At 35.8% G+C, this 7,591-nt stretch overlaps 1 pseudogene; it reads right to left on the minus strand.

Moving 5' to 3' along the window:
- Positions 1-2,046: 2,046 nt before the first annotated feature.
- On the minus strand, positions 2,047-2,594 carry LOC114023472 (annotated as a pseudogene).
- Between the last annotated feature and the right edge of the window lie 4,997 nt (positions 2,595-7,591).

Raw genomic sequence — 7,591 nt, forward strand, 5'->3', positions numbered from 1 at the left:
GGCTACTCTCTTTGGACTATTCATGTCTTATTATGTTCATTATTATATGATTAAGCCATATATTTGAAATGATGACATTGTCTGAACTGTGAGATAGGTTCCAAGTACCATGATTGTTGCAATTTTATAAGACATTTACTAGTCACCTTCAAATGGAGCTGCAGTCTATCTAATCTCTTAATGTAGCAGGTTCCCTTCGAATTCCAATGTTTGTTTCCTTCCTGCTATGACTTAAAGAGACTCATTAATCCATTTTAAAGTTTCCCATCAACATGGTAATAATTTCAGAATTTTGCCAGGGTTTTTCCAGACTGTGTCATCACCATGTATTTCTTTCTTTCTTTCTTTTTTTTTAATAAGCTCAGGTCATAAATTGTTCTTAATCTACTTCTACTTTTGAAAAAGGGGGATTTTACGATGAAAATGAAAGAAGCTATTTATAAGCCATACTGAACAAATCTGAACAATTTTTAAATGTAATACTGAATGTCAGAGGTGGATTACACAAAAGTCTCAAAATTATGAAGAGAGGTTTACTTTCTAAGATAGTGTCAATGTAATGAATACAATATTTTGTTCTATATTCTGTTACTACAAATGATAGAAAAATGATACCCAGAGAATGTCATGTACATGTAGAAAGAAGATTGATAAATTCAATCACTCAAAGCCCATGTTGGAAAACAAGAATGAAAAGCTAGACATCTTCTGATGGCCTAAAATAAATGTTTGTAAGCCAATCCAACACAATAAGGAGAAAGGCATGATCACAGACCAAATAAAATAAAATAAAATAGTTAGCACTTATGACTAACTAAAATTAGAATGTCTCAAAAGAAGGATGGATAGTGAGTTCTCAGTTACTAGAGTTCAAATAGATATAGACAATAGTTTTTAAGTTATTCAGTTTGCAATAGTTGTTATAGATGGGTGTTAAAGGGATGGCTCCTAGCACCTTCTAATGTCCTATTTGATGTAGTGGCAGCAACTATATGTAGCTGGGACCTTTTATACTCCCAAACCAGGAAGTTTTGTCTGGGAAGTTGGGGTTAATCAGATTGTATGGCAGATGGGAGTGGAAAGTTGCACCAGAGTCAGGGTCAGGAAATGTGTGTTAGGAAATTGCTGCCCTACCATGTAACACCCCTTGGTGGCAAGATCCTATCCACAACTGAAATAACTAGAGTCCTCTCAAGGATAACATTAAAGGAAGATTAAAAGAGGAAGGTAAAAATAATAACAACAACAAACAGAACAAAAAAGGAGAAGAATACAAAAGTCAGAAACCCTAAATCTTTCCTTCCCCCTTCATAAAGACTAAGTCTCAAAGCCTGACAGGTAGGTCCTTGTAATCAATGATATCATATCTTTGAAGTTCACAGATGGTCTTCTAATGTGAGTGATATGAACCAGAGAAGCAACAAAAACATCAGAGTCACAGCACAGATGATAACACCACTGCAGGCTGTGGTGACAAGTCTAACTTAACAGTAAAATGTTAAGATGATGTTAGGCCAGTAGACAATGAAACAAAGTAAATAGAATGAAATTCCAAATCACACCTTCATAATCGTGCCACTGGTATGTTATGAAAATATACATGAAAAAGAGAAACAACAAGCTGCTGATAAGGAAAGGGTAAATTCAAAAACCTTGAATCAACAATATCTAAACATTATACCACCATTCATCTCAGCAGGATCAGGTAGGGGTTGGGGGTCAATGGAATCTGCCAGGGAGAAGAAATTATTTTGTAGCAGGGATACTCAAAATAGGCCTGGGCCCAAAGACATACTCTGAAAGTGAGGGGAGGCCTGGTGATTAATATTCAGTCTTACATCTGTTGCTTCTCTTACTGAAAAAAGAAAGGGTGACACTCTACCCCTTGTCATCTATGTGTGCTTTTGACATTCTGAGAACTTCCCAACTATAGGAAGTTCATTCCTGAAAAGTGGCAAGGTGCTCTAGCCTCCTTTCCATTGCCTACCCTCAGTCTTACAAAACTTAAGGGGGTCTCTCTCGCTACAATGTTTTCATCTACAAGTCCTAAGACTGAGCACTTTCTGTAGGATGGAGGTTTGTGTGGAGTTTGTACATATGATTTAGGGCTTCTGTGAGGAATGTTCCAGTAGTGTTGATCTCCATCAAGGTTAGATTATCTAGCTTGGCATGTGTTTCCTGCTGTTTGACAAAACTGTCTGCAGATACCAGGAGTTTAGCTATTTGGTATCCCATATATCCTTAATCAAGTTCCGGATCTCATCTGCCTTGGGGATGTTACCCGAAGTATGATTTAACAACAATTTGCTAAGTTCCATGTAGTAAGGACTAGGCATTGGGGTAAATGTTTCCTCCTTTCTCTCTTGATCTTGTATCTCCTCCAATTTTTCAACGTCCATCCATTCAGGAGGAATCACTGAATACTTCTGCCTCTGTTTTAGGTTCATTGCCAGCCAAAGAGGTACTTCTACAGGTAAACCAGGATTAAAAGTTTACAGATGTCCCCTGATGAGGTAGATCTTGTCTAGGCTGAAATTGGAGATGATGGTGACCATCTCCTTCTTGGCCAGGAACTCCACCTTGGCTGAATCCATGGGTCCAGCCCTGTGTCCTATGGTTCAGAACTCCTAGGGATGGTAAAAATTCTTAATCTCTCCTATTATATGTTGGGTAGCTATATGATGACAAGACTCTATTTAATCAATCATATAAAAGTTTGTTTTGAGAAGGTATTTGTTGGATATGAGGAACAACAAATAATTACATCAACCATGAGACATATTTTTACATACAAAAAATAATTGATTATTTATACTCTGGGGAGTCATTCACAAATCAGCTGTGTATAGATGTTCAGACCTCTGATTTGTTAGAACAAAGATCTTTTCTTTTTTTTTGGCTAGGCAATGGGGTTAAGTGACTTGTCCAAGGTCACACAGCTAGTAAGTGTTAAATATCTGAGGCCAGATTTGAACTCAGGTCCTCCTGACTTCAGAGCCAGTGCTCTATCCACTGCACCACCTAGCTGCCCCTAGAACCAAGATCTAATTCAATATGAGAGTATAATAAAAAACAACAACAACAACAACAAAAAGCACATGATATGGAATGCAATTGGAATACTCCAAACTGATTGATCCAGATCATGGAAACCTAAATAATTATACACACACATATGTACATATATATATATATATATATATATATATATATATAAAATATGTGTGTGTGTATATGTATATATATATACACACACAAACCTTCCATTCTCTACAAAATTTCTATGTGAATAATGTATATGTACATTATTTAAAATCTTTATGAGAATAATGTAGTATAGTGTTTTGCAAGGATAATTTTTTTTCTGATCTCCATGATCTCTCAAACATCTCCAAAATAGAAACTATATGTCAAAAATAAAGCAACTACATCTATGTCCAAGGTCTAGGACACTAGAATCCAAAAGAAGGCAAAAAACAAACAAACAAGAACTGACGTTCACTGACTATTAATTCCCTCAGAACCCCTCCCCAACCTCTCATGCTACTTGTAATGAGGTTGCACTAACAGACACAAGAACATGACACAGGCCTATACAAAACCCTTATCTCTGTTTCCTCTTTCCATTGTTCTGGAGAACCAGACTCTATTTGACCTGGCTCAAAAGCCAGCATAGCCATAACCATTCAAGAGCAAAAGGATGAGTGTTGCAACCCAAATGTACCAGTGCTGCGAAGCTCTGAATTGGTGGCACCTGGGGTAAATAGGTTTTGTACAGCTAGCACTGGATAAGAAAACTGAGAAACAAAAGCTATGTGTGTGAGACAGAGAGAAAGAGAAAAAGAGAGAGAGAGAGAGCTGTTCATCACTCCCCCAATCCTGAGGGAAAGAGCACAGCATCTGGGTGGGCCCAGTTTTGACCACTCAAAAATGATTTGGGGCAGAAACCTAGACTGGTTAATTGTGAATTGTCAAGTGTGGGAGGAGATTGAGATGCTATGAGATTGAGCCTACGAAGAAACCAGAATCAGAGGGGAAAGAGTCAGAAAGTGAATGATGGGGAAAACAAGGAGAAAGACAGATTGAAAGTAACAGATTTCAATAAGAAGAAGATAACTCAAAGATGTTGAATATACATTAGGTAAATGAACAGTAAAAACAGAACAACAGAAGGAAATATGGCCCCCATATCTAGTAAACTAGTTCAGGTATCTATGAATTAATACTAAAACAAACAAACAAACAAACAAACAAACAAACAAAGGAAATGATCCAACACTTGATGAGACAGAGGACCCAGTGGAATTTGAAAAGAACATGAAACTACAACACATTGTTCCTGAGTGCTTTAAAAGAGAAATGTGAATTATAAGGGTAGAATTTATGTCCTGCAAAGAAAAAATAATGAACAGAATAAAACACAAAATAAACAACAACAACAAAAAAAAAAAAAACCCTCGAATCTGCAAGGGCAAACCTCAGCAAAGAAACCAAAGCAAGAACAGTAGATTGGGAATGTAAATACATAGAAGTGAAGAACAACCTAGGAGAAGCAAAAGACATTAACATTAAATTAACTACAAAGAATGTATAAAGGAAGACACTATTTGCATCCAGGGAAAGAAATGGTAAATAGAAGTATGTATAGAATGACTTTACATATATTTATACATATTTGTGTCTAATGGTAACCATATCAGGGAAAGAAAAAAAAAAGGAAAAATTTACAAGATCACTTTATTACACATTTTAAAAAAGAATAGCAAGTTGTATATAATAGATTTGCTGTTTCATGTGCAATCATTTTATCATGCTATGTTATGGGAATGCTTGTTTTATTCCATAAATTAAAAATAAAATAAATCAAAGTTTTAAAAAAAAGTAAATATGTTCACTTTGCAAGGAAAATATATTGATCTCAAAGACAGTATGCATAGAGACAACCTAAAGATATAGGTCTCCCAGAAGAACACAGTAGACAAACAAACAACAAAACAATTAACACATAATTAAGGAAATAAGAGAAGTGCCCAGAACATCTGAACATAGAAAATGAAGTTCCTTATGAAAGAATTCACAGATCACCTCCAAGGAAAAAAAAAAACCCAAGGTGCAAACTCCAAGACACACAGTAGTTAAATTTAACAATTTTCTTTAGAAACAAATTCTACAAGCCATCAGGAGAAATACTTTCAAAGACAAAGGAAAGGATATTTCCAAAACATAAGACTATTCTGAAACTAGTAGAAAAAAGAGGGGATAGAATATGTTTCACAGATTAGTGGAGCTCAGGAGACAGACCAGGGTGACCTACCCTACAAACATAAGTTTAGACATAGAGGATAAAAGATGGACATTCAGTAATAAAGATGAGTTTGAAATACTGAAAAATTTTTAAAAAGAAAACCAGAAATGAGTTTTTTGCTTCTCTAACATTCCCCCCCCAAAAAAAATGCCAGAGGAGCAAATGCAGCAGGCAACATAGTAACAACAGAAAGAACAAGAGAATATTTTCTAAATGTACACAAGACAAAAGACAGAAATCTGATAGAGGTAACAGAGAAGAGATAGACATTGGGAATTATGGACAGAACCTGGTGACATCCTGTGTACAGACAGATGCTTCTTTTGTGGGTCTGCATTACAATATTAAAAGAGAGCAAGAGGATACAGAGGAGAGTGTAATATGCTGGAGTCTAGTCAAGGATTAGAAATGAGTAGAAGGTGACCTCTCTGGTCTCAGAAAAAAAGAGCCTCTAGGTGAGGAGAGGGAAAGTATTGAAAAGAGGGGAAAGAAGGAGGCTTCACTTTGGAGAAGAGAGGTGGTCCCACTGATTAATGCTCCTACAAGAGAAGATAGATAGTTAATAAGGGAAGAAAGAACCTTATTCTGGATGAGGCCTAGGGATTTGCTACTTTAAAAAGTCTACTTGGCTACAAGAGGAGGTAGTCAGAATACCTAAAGGCTATTGGATATATAGTGGAATATATAGTCCCTATAACTGATCCATTTTTGATATATCTTGCACAAAGATAATAAGCTAAGCCAAAATTTTCAGAGGAAGAGAAGAGGAGGTTGGATTATCATTGGGAAATTCTGCATTATCTTTAAGGAAATCAAGGACTTGACTAAAAAAAATGGGGCATCTTTTTTACATCACTCTTTTAGGAATTACAACAGTTTTCAAAGAATTGAAATTATACATCTCTTAAAAGGCAGTGTAGAGATTCATGGTAGACCAGAGTATCTGGTCAAACATTAGCAACTAAGACTTGGTCAGGAAAGGTAGCATAAAAAATGCTAACAGGCTGGTTTGATCTTCAAAGGAGATGGTTTAGCCATGTAGTGTTAACAAGGATTAACATGCTCCACTCTATCCATGAGCCAGGATATATTTCATATATCCATGGATACATTCAAACATCCATGAAATGACAGGAGATCTTTAGGAAGAAAAGTCTTAACCAAATATATTGGTGGGATTTCCTACGGCAAATATTTGGGAGGACATAGACAAGCATTTTACAGGATGAAAAGATGTGATGGCTTTCCATTCTGTAGTGCTAGAAATATTACCCACATTGTAGATCTCAGAAATTCATTGAAAAATCATTGAAGCATGAGATCACCTTCTAGGAAAAAAAAGAAAAACAAAAACAAAAACAAAGCAGGATCAGAGGATCCTGAAAAGACACTTCAAAAGGAAGGGATCATAATGTAGGATATTTATATAAGTTAACCCTGAGTGATAGTTTTCTGTTGTATTTATCTGTGTTGTAACTGTCATTAACATACTCAAGGGTCCACTGTAAATAGACCATGTTTTGATGAAACAGGAACTGAACATAGTAAATGTTGCATGGTCTTGGTCTTTTATGAGAAGGTCTATTGACCCATACCATCTCAGTCCAAGGTGATCACTCACTACCACCACCCCACCCAAACTAGCAGATGACATTATACCCTGCAGTCTAGTAGGCCTTGTGGGATTTGTGACCTCATTCCTGGTTTTTTTTTTCTCCTCCTTTTCACTATGGAATACTATGGAAGTTTAGTTTTAAGTTGTTTCCCCCTCCCCACCCAGATATGGTTGAAAGGTTAGGCTTTACTTGTAGAAGTAATGGGTTTACAAAGTATTGATTTTTCATTTTAAGTCCCTAAATCAACAGAAATTGAATTGATGCAAGTAGACTATATATTCCACTATATATCCAATTGATGGTGACTGGTTTCTGCTATTAAATGGAGTTTTATCACCCTAGGATCTCTCTACCTTGTTGTTTCTTTCTATCACCTTTTGAACCTTTCACATTTTCAATCATACCATCTTGGCTCTTGGGCTTTCCATCCAAGATGGCAGTTTACAAAGTGTATATGTATACATGTACATATACATACATATATACATATGTATATATATATTTATATACACAGAGAGAGAGAGGAGAGAGTTAAGAAAGGATATTTTTGCTTTTATAAGCAAATAAAAACATGTAGTAACTTCAAAAATAATGAAAATAAAACACAATTAACTCCAACTAAGGGAGGAAAAGATATTTTCCCCCAACTGTATTATGAGATTGAACCAAT

This window comes from Vombatus ursinus, unplaced genomic scaffold, assembly GCF_900497805.2.
Source record: "Vombatus ursinus unplaced genomic scaffold, bare-nosed wombat genome assembly UNPS02014818.1, whole genome shotgun sequence".
NCBI classification, from domain to species: domain Eukaryota; kingdom Metazoa; phylum Chordata; class Mammalia; order Diprotodontia; family Vombatidae; genus Vombatus; species Vombatus ursinus.